This window comes from Alosa sapidissima, chromosome 18 (assembly GCF_018492685.1).
Source record: "Alosa sapidissima isolate fAloSap1 chromosome 18, fAloSap1.pri, whole genome shotgun sequence".
In the NCBI taxonomy this organism is placed as follows: Eukaryota; Metazoa; Chordata; class Actinopteri; order Clupeiformes; family Clupeidae; genus Alosa; species Alosa sapidissima.
Window position 1 is genome coordinate 24,396,547 of NC_055974.1, and position 15,285 is coordinate 24,411,831.

At 44.5% G+C, this 15,285-nt stretch overlaps 1 long non-coding RNA gene across 1 annotated transcript; it reads right to left on the minus strand.

Moving 5' to 3' along the window:
- Window positions 1–10,871: 10,871 nt before the first annotated feature.
- On the minus strand, window positions 10,872–14,869 carry LOC121689980. The gene is made up of 3 exons (XR_006024954.1): window positions 14,767–14,869; window positions 11,539–11,786; window positions 10,872–10,930 (listed from the first exon to the last, which is right to left on the minus strand). It is a non-coding gene; the product is annotated as an uncharacterized LOC121689980 (long non-coding RNA).
- Window positions 14,870–15,285: the final 416 nt, after the last annotated feature.

The following is a 15,285-nucleotide window of genomic DNA, read 5'->3' on the forward strand; positions in this document are numbered from 1 at the left end:
ATCTCCCCTGTGGTTTTACACATACACACTGAAAAACTGGCACGTTTGCTTAGCAAGCTCTCTGGCAAGAGAAAAGGGGCAACCAGCAACCATGAGAATGAGAAAAAATGCCACAGATTTGTTGCACCCCAAATCCACCCTCCAAACCAAACAGCTGCTGAAGTCTTGACTGCATAAGTCTTAGGTGGCATAAACTAGGGGATATACATTATTATTTATTTATAAACTAAGGTTAACATAAACTAGGGATATACATTAATGTTTATTTATAAACTAAGGTAAACATAAACTAGGGATATACATTAATGTTTATTTATAAAATAAGGTTAACATAAACTAGGAGATATACTTTATTTATTTATTTATTTATTTATTTATTTATTTAAACTAGTTAACATAAACAAGGGGATATACATTATTGTATTACATGTGGTACCATATTAGTGTAGTGAGAGATAACACTAATAGTAATGTCTAAGGCATCATTCGTCAGATTAACCAAAAAGGACAGCTAAGTATGATAAGATAGATATACAAAATACTCTTTTCAACAGTGCGATAAATATTCATCATAATTGTATTGCTATCTTTTATGTTAATGTTGATTGATTAATCCTGGTTTTTTGCGCCCTTCTGTTTATGAATCAAGAGGGGCCAAGGGATGAAAGGGGAACAGGGGCAGAGAATTAAATATATAAATCAGAAATAATGGCTTCAGTTGGCATGCTGTGTCAGAGGCGGAGAAGCCGCCTAATAACCTGTGAAATTGCCCTATTTACAATTTAAAGCCAAGGCGCATGTACACTAGCACTTGTGCACGCTCACACACACGCGCGCTCCCTCTCTCTCTCTCTTTCTGTCTCTCTTTCTGTCTCTCTCTCTCTCTCTTTCTGTCTCTCTTTCTGTCTCTCTCTCTCTCTCTCTTCCTTTCCCTTCTTCTTCTCTCTCTCTTTTCCCCTCTCTCTCTTCTTCTTCTTCTCTCTCTCTTCCCCTCTCTCTCTCTCTTCCTCTCTCCCTTCCTCTTCATTTCTCTCTTGCTCTCTCTCTCTTCCTCTCTCTTCCTCCCTCTCTCTCTGTTGTGTCTGTTTTTTTGGGAGGGTGGGGGTGGGGGGTGGAGGGAGGTTTTTATTATGGGTTGATTTCAATGTTACCTGGTTTCCTTTTTGACTTGTCAATAAAGGAACCTTAAAAGGCAAAGTCTCTCTTCCTCTCTCTCATGTGAGTGTCTCTCATCATACAGCATACTGTCTGTCTTGTTTATCTCTGTCTCTCTCACATGCTCACACTCTCCATCTCTGGCTGGCTCTCTTCCAAACTGTTCTTCAATCTCTCTCTCTCTCTCTCCCTCTCCCTCTTTAAAGAATGCCAGAACACGCGCACACACACACACACACACACACACGCACGCACACACACAAACAAACGACACACTTAAAAAAGATGAAATGAGAAAATGCAGGGATCTAAATGCACACTTATTTGGGGCTTTGGGAAGTGATGAAAATTGGGTGTAATGTGATTCTTGTGCAGTCCGCTCTATCTCACCGCTAATTTAATGGAACTGGGGATTAAGAGAGTGAGAGATGGAGAGATAGGCTAGAGGGAGAAGGAGAGGAAAAATGTGCCAATCCAAGTGATTAGGGCTTGTCAATCCGTGAGTCGATCCGTAAAACCCTGATCTACAGTTTGGCTTTTAAGCTCGCAACTGTTACCCCCCTCTGTGTGTGCATATCTCTCTCTCTCTCTCTTTCTCTCTCTCTCTCTTTCTCTCTCTCTTTCCACTCCTCCTTCTCAGCAGTGCTATTGAGAGAGCACCCCCCTCATGGAAATATCAAACAAGCCCATTCTCCACAGCCCTGATTTCCTCCCCGACCTTCGTGACATGAATAAAACATCAGCGTCAAGCTAGCATCACAGTGGTGCCACACACACACACGTACACACACGCTGGGGCACATCCTCACACACAGTCACATACACACATTCATTTCCTGGGGCTCGTCTACAAGCATCTTCACACACACACACACACACACACACACACACACACAATGCAACACATCTACATGCATTTTCACACCAACACAAAGACATTAAAAAAAAAAAAAAAAGACATATGCGTGGATAATACACTTCAATCCTCTCCATCTTCGCACACTTTATACAGACTTAAAAAAAAACACACACACACATACTGATACTGGAGGAATGCAGTGGGACCCGTGGACTTGGAGTACATAGAATGTGTTGACATTCTCATCTGCGGTCGCTCACTCAATCGATCCAATCAACCAACCAAGGCAGCTGCTGTTCTATATTCTATATATTTCAACTAGGGATATGTGGGGGAAGGCTGAGGATGTGTGAGTGTGTGTGTGTGGTGTGTGTGTGTGTAATGGTTGGGGAACTGCTTGTGTGTTGTGAGTCTGTCTGTCTGTGCATGCAGTGTAGTGTGTGACTGTCAAAGAGCTGTGTGTGTGCGCGTGTGTGTGGGCATGAACGTGTGTGTGTGTGGGAATGTATGTGTGTGTGTGTGTGTGTGTGTGTGTGTGTGTGTGTGATTAGTCCCTGGCGGGTAGTGAGGGTCGCTGAGCTTCTCGCATGGCACCACTCGATTGGTCACGATTAGCATCCGATGCCACAAGAGAGTGGGCGGGTGGGCACTGGGTAGTGCCATGCGGTGCCCCTCTGTGCCATCTCCCATTAGCAACGGTAACTAATCTGTCTTCAGATGGGGAGGGCTGAAAAGGGTCAGGGGCAACGAGGGTTGGGGGGTGGGGGGCACTTTGCCATCTCTCATTTTCACACAGAGCCTTGGGGCATGGGACAGGTGGCTTGGGCGCACGCTAGTGGCCATGCAACTCGAGCACTGGCATGGCGACAGGCTGGCAAACAGAACTGTGCAGCATGCCTTTAAGGACAAAGACAATGGAACACTCTCAAGCATGTTGCTATGGCAATGTATGACTATGGAACTCTGGGCTAAGTATTGCGTAGCGTCTGTGGGAGGGGAAAAGAGAGTTGGATAGGTCTCAGTTACATATTTTGTTCCCCTCTCTCTATATATATTCCCTTTGTGGATATTTCCTTTGTGATTGAGTCATACAATTATTGTTGTCAACAGAGATATTGTTAGACACTGCCAGAGTGACCATTAGCTGCTACAGGGGCGATTCTAGACCTAGAGCTTTGCTGGGGCACAGGCCCCCAACATTAAAAAAAGTTTTATTAAAAATAGTTTTACGTCTAGCCCCCATCATGTCCTCATCCGTTTCTTGCCTGTCTCTCTCCTCCTCCTCCTCCTCCTCCTGCCTGGTACTGGACTGCCCAGCCTGTGCTCTTTCTCCCCTCTCTTCTCCCTCTCTTCGACCTTCTTCTCCTCCTCCTCCAGCACTCTCTCCCTCAATTGTTGTAGTAGCTACTATCCAGCAACATCCAAACACATAGGCATAAGTAGGCCTATACTCACTGCATAAATTTAATAGGCTTTCCTACTAACACAAGGGAAGCTTATTTTTAGTCAAAATTGAGATATACTTCCCTCTCAGGCAAGGGTCCTATAGACATCCTGGCAACACTGCAGTTCTTTGTAGCTTAAATAGCCTACTAAAGCCTTCATACTGACTTTTGTTGATAATTTGCAAATGTAGCCTATAATAATCTACACAGATGGCTACTCTGATTCTGTGTATATTCTTATAGGCTACATTTGCAAATGCAGCAAACTTATTTAAGTTTGCATTTAAACCATTGATCAAATCACAGCACTGGTTATTACCAGCATAAATGTTAATGTTACAGTTAATGTGGGCAAAATGATCACACCTCCCTCATCCTCCTCACTGTTCCTCTCCCTCTGCCTCTGTTCAGGAAGAATTTTCTGATGTCCATCTCTGAATAGTTTATCAGAAGGCTATGTTTAGTTTTACAGTAGGACAGCTTCACAAACAGTAGGCTATAGGCTACTTTTACAGGACTCTCTCTACAGTATACGTATAAATCCTTATCAATTGTCCGCATGTGTGCATGCAGCCTACGCATGGTGTGAGTGTGTGTGTGAGGGAGAGAGCACAAGCTGGTAAACTGTTGCTAAATTTAGGCTACAATGACGTTAAGCATAGAAAAACAGATGCTAGTTATGTGGGTAACACTCTCTAACAGCGATCAACTTGTCATTTTTTCTGTCAAACAAGTTGTGAATTTGTTGTAACATTAAACAGGGGACGACTTACTCTATGCTCAAAGTGATGTACCGAGCTCCAGCGGATTCCACAGTGTATGTGTGTGCAGTACAACGAAACACTGGGAAGAATCATGTGAACGATTTTCATTGGTTGTTGCGTTCAATCTTAGCCAGCTACAGAGGTGCTATTTCCTGATTGGCTATTATGGTTCTTTAATCCTTGTTTTTTTTATTCTTAATTCTTTTTTTATTTGTTTTTTTATTGGCTGGTAAGTGACAGGCTCGAGCCATGATTAAAACGGAGATGCGCTCATGAATGCCGTTTCCAGCGAGAGCTGCGCTAGAATTGGATGTGCAGGGTGTGGGGAGCTATGGGAGTGGATGTGCACACTGGGGTGCTATAGGAGAGGATGTGCAGGGTGTGGGGAGCTATGGGAGTGGATGTGCACACTGGGGTGCTATAGGAGTGGATGTGCAGGGTGTGGGGAGCTATGGGAGAGGATGTGCACACTGGGGAGCTATGGGAGTGGATGTGCAGGGTGTGGGGAGCTATGGGAGAGGATGTGCAGGGTGTGGGGAGCTATGGGAGTGGATGTGCAGGGTGTGGGGAGCTATGGGAGTGGATGTGCAGGGTGTGGGGAGCTATGGGAGTGGATGTGCACACTGGGGTGCTATAGGAGTGGATGTGCAGGGTGTGGGGAGCTATGGGAGAGGATGTGCAGGGTGTGGGGAGCTATGGGAGTGGATGTGCACACTGGGGTGCTATAGGAGTGGATGTGCACACTGGGGAGCTATATGAGTGGATGTGCACACTGGGGAGCTATGGGAGTGGATGTGCAGGGTGTGGGGAGCTATAGGAGTGGATGTGCAGGGTGTGGGGAGCTATGGGAGAGGATGTGCAGGGCTGTAAAATATGACTCCCTGCCACCCAGCAGAAACCTGTCCCTATGGAGAAGTGACCTGGAGACGCAGTGCTCTCCATCCACCCACTTGTGCGTGTGTGTGTGTGTGTGTGCGTGTATACATGTGTACATATTTGTGGGGGGGGCATACATATATATATATATGGTGTACTGTATTCCTGCGTTGTGGTCTGTGGTGTATGATGAAAAACGACAATAACTGGATGGCTGCCCCAGTTGTACATTACGACCGAAATAGGCATTTCAAAAGACCTCATATATATATATATATATATATATAGGCTCACCCAAAAGCACTCTGCATCTCTCATTCTCACAGCTATGGTACCTCGAAGGCATGTACCTGAATCATGGCTCCTAACTCTAACTACTGTATTCATGCATGGCTCACCAACTCATGTCAGTGAGTGTTATGCCCACTGTGGGGCTGAGTCTCGGTTGGCCCATGGGTATAGAGCACAGAGAAATGATCCAGCATGGCTGCTCAATCCCTGATAGCGGGTCACCTAAAGTACGTTTCTCGGAGACATATTGTATACAGATTATTTGTCATTCTATGTGAATATGAATTGACCTAATGAATAAATTATATGATGTCTTTTCAGCACGCATTGTGCCTTGTTTTGTGTCACCGATATTACATACTATTTACATAGATAGGCTTTTATGGTTTTGTTTGTTTACAGTACATACGCTGTGATAAACGATCACGTTGTGATATTGCGTGACAATTGTAATGATATTCATAAGAGAAAGATGAAAATTTGTTGTGTGTGTGTCTGCATAGAAAGAATTGTGACTGAATGAGAGTGAGGTTGTTATGAATGTGTGTGAGGAAGAGAGAGTAAGTGTGTGTGTGTGTGTGTGTGTGTGTGATGAATTGTGACTGAATGAGAGTGAGCATGCCTGACACACATTCTCCCGAGTCTTTTGCCTTAAGTGTTTTAGACTAAGTTGGTTAGTCTGTCAGGACACTTTAAACAAGTTTTGGTAGGCAGACTGAAATAAGACTTCTGCAGTGTGTGTGTGTGTGTGTGTGTAGAGAGAACTGTGTGACTGAATGAAAACAAGGTTATTATGCATCTGTGTGAGGAAGAGAAAGAGAGACAATAGAGTGTGAATGAGTGAGGATAGGTGGACAGTGAGAGTGAGTGGGGAGAAAGAGGGATAGAGAGAGGAAGATGGAGGGGTAAGGATGGAGAGAGATGGAGGGATAGAGAGGGAGATGGAGGGCTAAGGATGGAGAGAGATGGAGGGATAGAGAGAGATGGAGGGATAGAGAGATGGAGGGGTAAGGATGGAGAGAGATGGAGGGATAGAGAGAGATGGAGGGATAGAGAGGGAGATGGAGGGGTAAGGATGGAGAGAGATGGAGGGATAGAGAGATGGAGGGATAGAGAGGGAGATGGAGGGGTAAGGATAGAGAGAGATGGAGGGATAGAGAGATGGAGGGATAGAGAGGGAGATGGAGGGGTAAGGATAGAGAGAGATGGAGGGATAGAGAGATGGAGGGGTAAGGATGGAAAGAGATGGAGGGATAGAGAGAGAGATGGAGGGGTAAGGATGGAGAGAGATGGAGGGATAGAGAGATGGAGGGGTAAGGATGGAAAGAGATGGAGGGATAGAGAGAGAGATGGAGGGGTAAGGATGGAGAGAGATGGAGGGATAGAGAGGGAGATGGAGGGATGGAGAGAGATGGAGGGATAGAGAGGGAGATGGAGGGATAGAGAGGGAGATGGAGGGATAGAGAGAGATGGAGGGATAGAGAGGGAGATGGAGGGGTAAGGATAGAGAGAGATGGAGGGATAGAGAGATGGAGGGGTAAGGATGGAAAGAGATGGAGGGATAGAGAGAGAGATGGAGGGGTAAGGATGGAGAGAGATGGAGGGATAGAGAGGGAGATGGAGGGATGGAGAGAGATGGAGGGATAGAGAGGGAGATGGAGGGATAGAGAGGGAGATGGAGGGATGGAGAGAGATGGAGGGATAGAGAGGGAGATGGAGGGATAGAGAGGGAGATGGAGGGGTAAGGATGGAGAGAGATGGAGGGATAGAGAGATGGAGGGGTAAGGATGGAGAGAGATGGAGGGATAGAGAGGGAGATGGAGGGATAGAGAGGGAGATGGAGGGATAGAGAGGGAGATGGAGGGGTAAGGATGGAGAGAGATGGAGGGATGGAGAGAGATGGAGGGATAGAGAGGGAGATAAATATGAGGTACACGGGTGTTCAGGTCCCCAGGGATCCACGTGTTTCAGCTGACAGCAGCAGACATGGAGCTCTCAGCTCTTTCTTTCTTTCTTTCTTTCTTTCTTATGTCTCTCTCCCTCTCTCTCTCTGTGTGTGTGTGTGTGTGTGTGTGTGTGTGTGTCTGTGTGTGTGTGAATGTGTGAATGCTTGAGAGAAGGTGGAAAGGGAACTTTTATGTAAGTGCACCATGTGCGTTGGCGTGTGTATGTGTGTGTGTGTGTGCGCATGTTTGTGTACATGTGCATGCATGCTCGCATATTTTGAGGACATTTTCTGTGTGTGTGTGTGTGTGTGCACCAGCTTGTATGGATGGAGCCCACAGAGAGCCTACTGTTGTAAAGTGGATGTGTGTGGGAGTTGGACAGTGATACACAGCTGACAGACCTCTCTGTAGGGGGGCAGTTATCTCTTATGATCACCCATCCCCCCCCACACACACACACACACACACACATCTCCTCTGTTTCCTGAGTGCGATTTAGCTTAGATGGCCTTCAAACACAGAATTAAAAACAATAAATACAATATGCCGTGAGTTTGGATCAGCTTTACAGTGTAGGTGGAGAGAGAGAGAGAGAGAGAGAGAGAGAGAGAGAGAGAGAGAGAGAATATTCTCAGGAATTAGGAATATTCTCAGGGTCCAAAGGAAAACACCCACAAATGCATGCAGGGCAGAATTACCCTTATGGGAAGCTTATTCCCATAAGCTTTAAAGGACCAGTATGTACACTGTAAAATCCAATAAGTAAACCTTACTTAAAAAAACCATGGAAACCGATTGCCTTGAAAAATCAGACTAAAGTGGACTGGGATTCTAAAACTGAGCTTACAAGCAATTCCTTAGTGTAGTGTATTAACACTACAGCAAATTCCTCTTTAACCTACCTAGGTATTGCAAGTGAAGTGTACTTTAGTTTTCATTCATAAAACTCATGTTCTGAAGTTGAGGTAACTAATCAACCAATTCCTCATATCTGGAATATGTAGTAACAGTTACTTGAACAGCAAGTTAATCTTACTTGGTGAAACCATGGAAACCGATTGCCTTCAATTTAGCAAGTAAATATTACTCATATACACAAGTTTGAATAAAAATAGGCTCTATTCTAAAATAATGACATTTACAACTGCATCAGGTACAAATACGGCTTTGAATTATTTATTATTCTTGTAAAAACAACAAAATTGGCACAATTTAGCTGTAGCAACAACCTACATCTTCCTTTTTTCTCCTTGAACATTTTATAAAAATCTTTTTTAAAAGGCCTGAAACTAAAATATACAAACTTTAAGTATCTCAGTAGCCTGTACCAAATAAAAAACAACACAGTAGTCTAACCTAAATTAACACAATACATGAAAAATACTGTCTTCTTAAAGGGATATTCCACCATTTGGAGAATTACACTCATTTTCCACCTCTCCTTGAGTTAAACAATTGATTTTTTACCTTTCTCCAGTTCATCCAGCCGTTCTCTGAGACTGGCGATACCACTTTTAGCTCCAGCCTAGCATAGATCATTGAATCGAATTAGTCCATTAGCATCTCGCCTGCTAGCATCACGTTTAAAAGTGACTAAGATTCCCGGTAATTTTCCTATTTAAAACTTGTCTCCTTTCAAGTAAGAAAGTGTAATAAGACCAATGGAAAATCAAATGTAGAGATTTTCTAGGCTGATTTGACATGGAACTATACTCTCATTCAGGCGTAATAATCCAGTCACTAACCGATTCATCTGCTGCAGCTCAACTTTGTTGCTGGAAGTTAGCCTACAGGGACTATTTTCAGGTGCTGCATGATATCATTGTGCTGCTGTGCCCATGGTGTTCCTTGATTATTACGCTGGAATGAGAGTATAGTTCCATGTCAAATCAGCCTAGAAAATCGCCACGTTTAATTTTCCGTTGGTCTTATTACACTTTCTAACTTGAAAGGAGACAAGTTTTAAATAGGAAAATTCCTGGAAATCTTAGTCACTTTTAAACGTGATAAGCTAATGGTCTAGTCAGATTCAATGACCTATGCTAGGATGGAGCTAAAACTAGTATCGCCAGACTCGGAGAACGCCTGGATGAACTGGAGAAAGGTAAAAATCAATTGTTTAACTCAAGGGGAGGTGGAAAATGAGTGTAATTCCTCAAATGGTGGAATATCCCTTTAAACATCTCTTAAAACTTAATCGGGCCACAAATTTATAGGGCCAAATTCTAAATGACTTACCACCACAGACTTAAAGGGGAATTCCGGTATGATATTGACCTAAAGTGTGTTGAAACATGATGCAGAATGTGAACGTATGTCTAATAGCTCATCTCGGCTTGTCCCCTGCACTCCGAAATCTGGCACTAGTTAGCCGATGCTACCAACAGCTTTTTCAATGGGGTTGCCTCGGCATCGGCCTAGCCATGCAAATAAATCACTGTTTCACAGCATTTACGAGGCTCAAAATATCTCCCCACTTCATTGGTAGACTTCCGAGGGCCCTGACATTTAAAACGAGACATTGAGAACTTGGAAAAAGCACTGGTAGTTTATTTACAAGACGATTTATACAGACAGTACCTTAAGAAAGTTTACCGTTCGCAGCCATCTTGAATTTAGTCACGATAAGTCGAGCGACGAGTACGAATGAACAGGTATGATAAGGGATCAGATTCCAAAAATAATTCCGTGGAAATAGCAGCAACTGGAATCCATGCATTTCCACAAAATTGGGTTTACCAATGAAGTGTGGAGATACTTTGAGCCTCGTAAATGGTGTAAAACAGTGATTTATTTGCATGGCTAGACCGATGCCGAGGCACCCCCATTGAAAAAGCTGTTGGTAGCATCGGCTAGCTAGCGCCAGATTTCGGAGTGCAGGGGACAAGCCGAAATGAGCTATGAGACATACGTTCACACTCGGCATCATGTTTCAACACACTTTAAGTCAATATCACACCAGAATTCTCCTTTCAGTTTAGAACCATATAAGCTCAAAAAATAGAAAACATCTCAGCAGAAGATTTTTAAGACTTTGCCATTTTGGTGGTAGCTTGTTCTAACCCAAACAAGATGCAGAGTGCCTCAGGCAAACTTTTGAGACCATCCATTACCAGCCTCCCCTCAATGATGACTGGCTCCAGGTGGATAAGAGTTGGATCAACCGGTGTGTCATCATCAATGACCGGCAGCAGCCCAAAGGAGACTTGTGCCCACACGTCCTCACCATCAGTAACCTGTAAAACAAATAGAAACACAAAGACAACAGTTAAATATATGACTGATTAGTTATTAGCGTCCAAACTGTACCTTGCTGAAATATAAAATGAATTAACGGTAATGCTGCTGCAAGTAATCCAAGCTTTGTGTTGATCTCTTGAGGATGTCATGAAATGATACAAAAGATTTAGAAACATACAAGCAATTTTCAGCATTGTATTACATCCATGGAAATTACCACTTACCGTAAATGGTGTAAACCTGCGATTTATTTGCATGGCTAGGCCGATGCCCGAGGCACCCCCATCGGAAACCTGTTGGTAGCATCGGCTAATAGCGCCAGATTTCGGAGTGCAGGGGACAAGCCGAGATGAGCTATGAGACAAAAGTTCAAGGTATCATGTTTCAACACACTTTAGGTCAATATCATATCGAACTTCTCCTTTAAATGTTGAATACACACTAGTATGGAAATCACAGCCTTCATATGGGCATGGAATGTTAATTTCAAATGACTACGAACGTGTGAAAAAATCTGCTTCAGTGCAGGGCTCCCCATATGACTAAAAAGTGCATAAACAATCCATATGAAGACAAGGTATTGGTTGTTGCCGAATAAACCCGCCATGTCTTAGACGATAATGCTTAAATAACTGACCTCTTTTGTCTGCCGAAAAAATGCAATGCGTACATTTCCACTGCATGCTTACACTACCATCTTCTAAATTCGCAGCTAACCTTCACTTTGATTCTGTATTCACTACCTCCTGCTTTAAAATTCTAAATTAGCTGCCAACTTTGAATTGGACAGTAATTTACTAGTAGTTAAAGTTACACATTAATTTATCCAACTGTTAATGCAAAACATCTGTGGTGTGGTGGGGGGAAGGGGGACCATCGATCTAACGTTAGCTCCTTCGAACCAAAAACATGCCTGGGCAAAATAAAAACAGTTCACCAACATGTATATCCTTACAGCTTACCACAAAGTCTTCCGAAAGGAAAAGGTCTGATGTTTATTTTTTATCTTCTGAATGCTTTCAACAACGATTCTTCGGAAGAGCAAACTGAGAGGGCGAAAATTCAAATCACTCCAGCACAGTAACGTTAACGTCTTCCTTGCATGCTCCCACTTCTTCTTCTTCTTCTTCCCTGCAGAAATACGCGCAAGGGCGCCTCCTAATGGTAGAAATTTGTCACTGTTGAGGTTACTTGTCTCAGACAAGTTGACCTTTCAAAGTCAAAGTCAAAGTCAAAGTCAGCTTTATTGTCAATTTCTTCACATGTTCCAGACATACAAAGAGATCGAAATTACGTTTCTCACTATCCCACGGTGAAGACAAGACATATTTTACCAATTTAAGTCCACAGACAAACATAACATTCAAGTAAACAAAAAAGTAAGTAAATAAGAGGGCACATATAATAATGAAAAAAATAAGAGCAGCAAAATTTGGTTGAAATTGTGCATAGACAGTCAATAAAATACTAGTGCAAAGTCAGGCCAATAAAAGGCTTGTGTAGTTCTGTTTGACCTAAGTAAGAAAGAAAGTGACATAGTGGTGCAAGTTATGTAAGAGCAGCAGATGTGTTGTGTTTTCAGGACAACAACAACAAGTTGTAAAGTGTACAAGTGTGCAAGTGTGCAAGTGGAGTAGTGCACGCGGCCATTGTGGGTCCAATGTCCAGGATGTTATGTAGCTGAGGGTGGAGGGGGGAGAGGAGGGAGAGAGTTCAGCATCCTTACAGCTTGGTGTATGAAGCTGTTGGTGAGTCTGGTAGTGCGGGAGCGCAGGCTTCTGTACCTCTTCCCAGAGGGCAGTAGATCGAACAGATTGTGAGCGGGGTGACTTGCATCACTCACAATTTTGGTCGCCTTGCGGGTGAGGTGGGTGGTGTAAATGTCCTTCAGGGAGGGGAGTGAAGCACCAATAATCCTTCCAGCTGTGTTCACTATGCGCTGCAGGGCTTTCCTGTTGTATTCAGTGCAGCTTCCTCCCCACACAGCGATACAGCTGGAGAGGATGCTCTCAATGGTGCCTCGGTAGAATGTGGTCATGATGGCTGGTGGAGCACTTGCTCGCCTGAGTTTCCGCAGGAAGTACAGGCGGCGCTGAGCTCTCTTCGCCAGTGATGCAGTGTTGGTGGTCCAGGAGAGGTCTTCGCTGATGTGCACCCCCAGGAATTTGGTGCTGCTCGCTCTCTCCACCACAGCACCGTCGATGGTCAGTGGCAGGTGTTGGGTGTGACCTCTCCGGAAGTCAACAACAATCTCTTTGGTCTTGCTGACGTTCAGCAGGAGGTTGTTGTCCCTGCACCACGTGGTCAGATGGTCGACCTCCAACCTGTATTGGGTCTCGTCGCCCTTGGTGATGAGACCCACCAGAGTTGTGTCGTCAGCAAATTTCACTATGTGATTGTTGCTGTAGGTTGCAGTGCAGTCATGCGTCAGCAGGGTGAAGAGCAGCGGACTGAGCACGCAGCCTTGGGGGGCCCCTGTGCTCAGTGTGATGCTGCTTGAGGTATTGTTGCCAACATGTACTACTTGAGGCCTCTGACAGAGGAAGTCCAGTAGCCAGTTGCAGAGGTAGGTACTGAGTCCCAGTTTGTCAAGTCAAGTTTGCTGATGAGTTGTTGTGGTATTATGGTGTTGAATGCAGAACTGAAGTCTATAAACAGCAATCTCACATATGAGTCTCTTTTTTCCAGGTGGGTGAGGGCTGGGTGGAGGGCAGAGCAGATTGCATCCTCTGTAGACCGCTTGGCTCGGTATGCAAACTGGAAGGGGTCCAGGGTGGGGGGGAGAATGGATTTGATATGTGACATGACAAGCCGCTCGAAGCACTTCATGATGATGGGTGTCAGTGCCACAGGGCGGTAGTCATTGAAGCAGGATGGAGCAGTTTTCTTCGGCACAGGTATGATGGTGGCAGCTTTGAAACATGATGGGACGATGGCTTGCTTCAGGGAAGTGTTAAAGATGTCTGTGAAGACATCCTTAAGCTCCCCTGCACAGTCCTTCAGCGCACGACCTGGAATGTTGTCTGGACCTGTTGCCTTACGGGTGTTGATAGCAGCAAGTGTCCTCTTCACGCTGTCGGCAGAGAGGCACAGGGGCTGCTCATGTAGAGGGGGATGGGTCTTCTGTGGGCAGGTGCTGTTTTGTGCTTCAAAGCGAGCAAAGAAGCGGTTCAGGTTGTTGAGCAGAGGGATGTTGCTCTCACAGCTCTGTGGCGCGGGCTTGTAGTCCGTGAGGGCCTGAATGCCCTGCCATAGGCTTTGTGCGTTCCTGCTGTCTTTGAAGTGGGTGGTTATCTTGTGAGTGTATTCCTTTTTTGCTTCCTTGATGCCACGGGACAGGTTGGCTCTCGCTGTTCTCATGCCAGCTTCATCCCCAGCTCTGTAGGCTTTGTCTCTGGCCCTCAGCAGCCTGAGGACATCCCCTGTCAGCCATGGCTTCCAGTTAGCCCGAGTGATGATGTCTTTTGTGTGGGTCACATCATCAATGCACTTGGTGATGTAAGAGGTTACAGTGTCTGTATACTCCTCTATGTCTGTCCGGTTGTTGTAAGTGGCTGCCTGCTTAAACATTTCCCAGTCTGTTGTGTCAAAGCAGTCTTGAAGAGCATCGGAGGCTCCCTCAGGCCACACTTTTACCTGCTTACGAACCGGTTTGTTTGCTTTTACCCTTTGTCTGTATGCGGGCATTAGCATAACAGTTATATGGTCTGAAAGTCCAATGTGGGGGAGGGGGGTAGCTTTGTATGCTCCTTTGTGTGTAGTGTAGACCAGGTCCAGGATGTTATCTCCCCTTGTTGGAAAATCAACATGCTGGTGTAGCTTTGGAAGTACAGTTTTAAGATCAGCATGGTTAAAATCTCCAGTGAAGATGGTGAAACCGTCTGGGTGTGCCGTCTGTTGTTCACTGACAGCCTGGTACAGTTCACTGAGAGCCGCGTTCTTATCGCTGTTGTTGTTGGTAGGCGGGATGTATACTGCGACTAGCAGAATCGCAGTAATTTCCCTTGGCAGGTAAAAAGGACGGCACTTTATGATCATAAACTCTGCCAGTGGTGAGCAGTGTTTGCATACTACTACAGTGTCCCGGCACCATTCGTCACGGATGTAAACACAGATTCCTCCTCCTCGTGATTTACCTCCCTTTACAATGGCCCTGTCTGCTCGATAGCATGCTAGCTGCTCCAGTTGACCTCAGTCTTATTATGAAGTAACATGCTTTTTTCAACATGGAAGTAACTGTTACTTTACTCTAATCATTAAGATGCACACATTTGTTGCTGAAAGTAAAGTAAACAAGGTTAATGCAAGTTTACACAAGTGTTAGATTTTACAGTGTAGGAAATAATGGAAAATAAATTGTAACCATTCCAAAAATTTTCACCATATGTTGTCAGAGAGTAAGGAAACACGATGAATTGAAGTAATGGCTTATTTGACAACATTACTATAACCCGTAAAACCCCGTAAAACCCATGAAAAAAATTAGTTACAGGGCGGAATCTCTTGGAATTTTCGTTTATGTTTTGAATGGTTAATTCTAGAATAGTGTATTAATAATGGGCTGGCGTGTCCTCCTATTTGTGTTGCCAAATTAGCAAAGGCCCACTGTCAACTTGCTGTCAGTTGTAGTCATGAACCCCTAGCCTACGAGAGGCAAGCAAATTTCCAAAATTAAAACAAGAAACAAATTAAGTGGACATCGGAGGAGC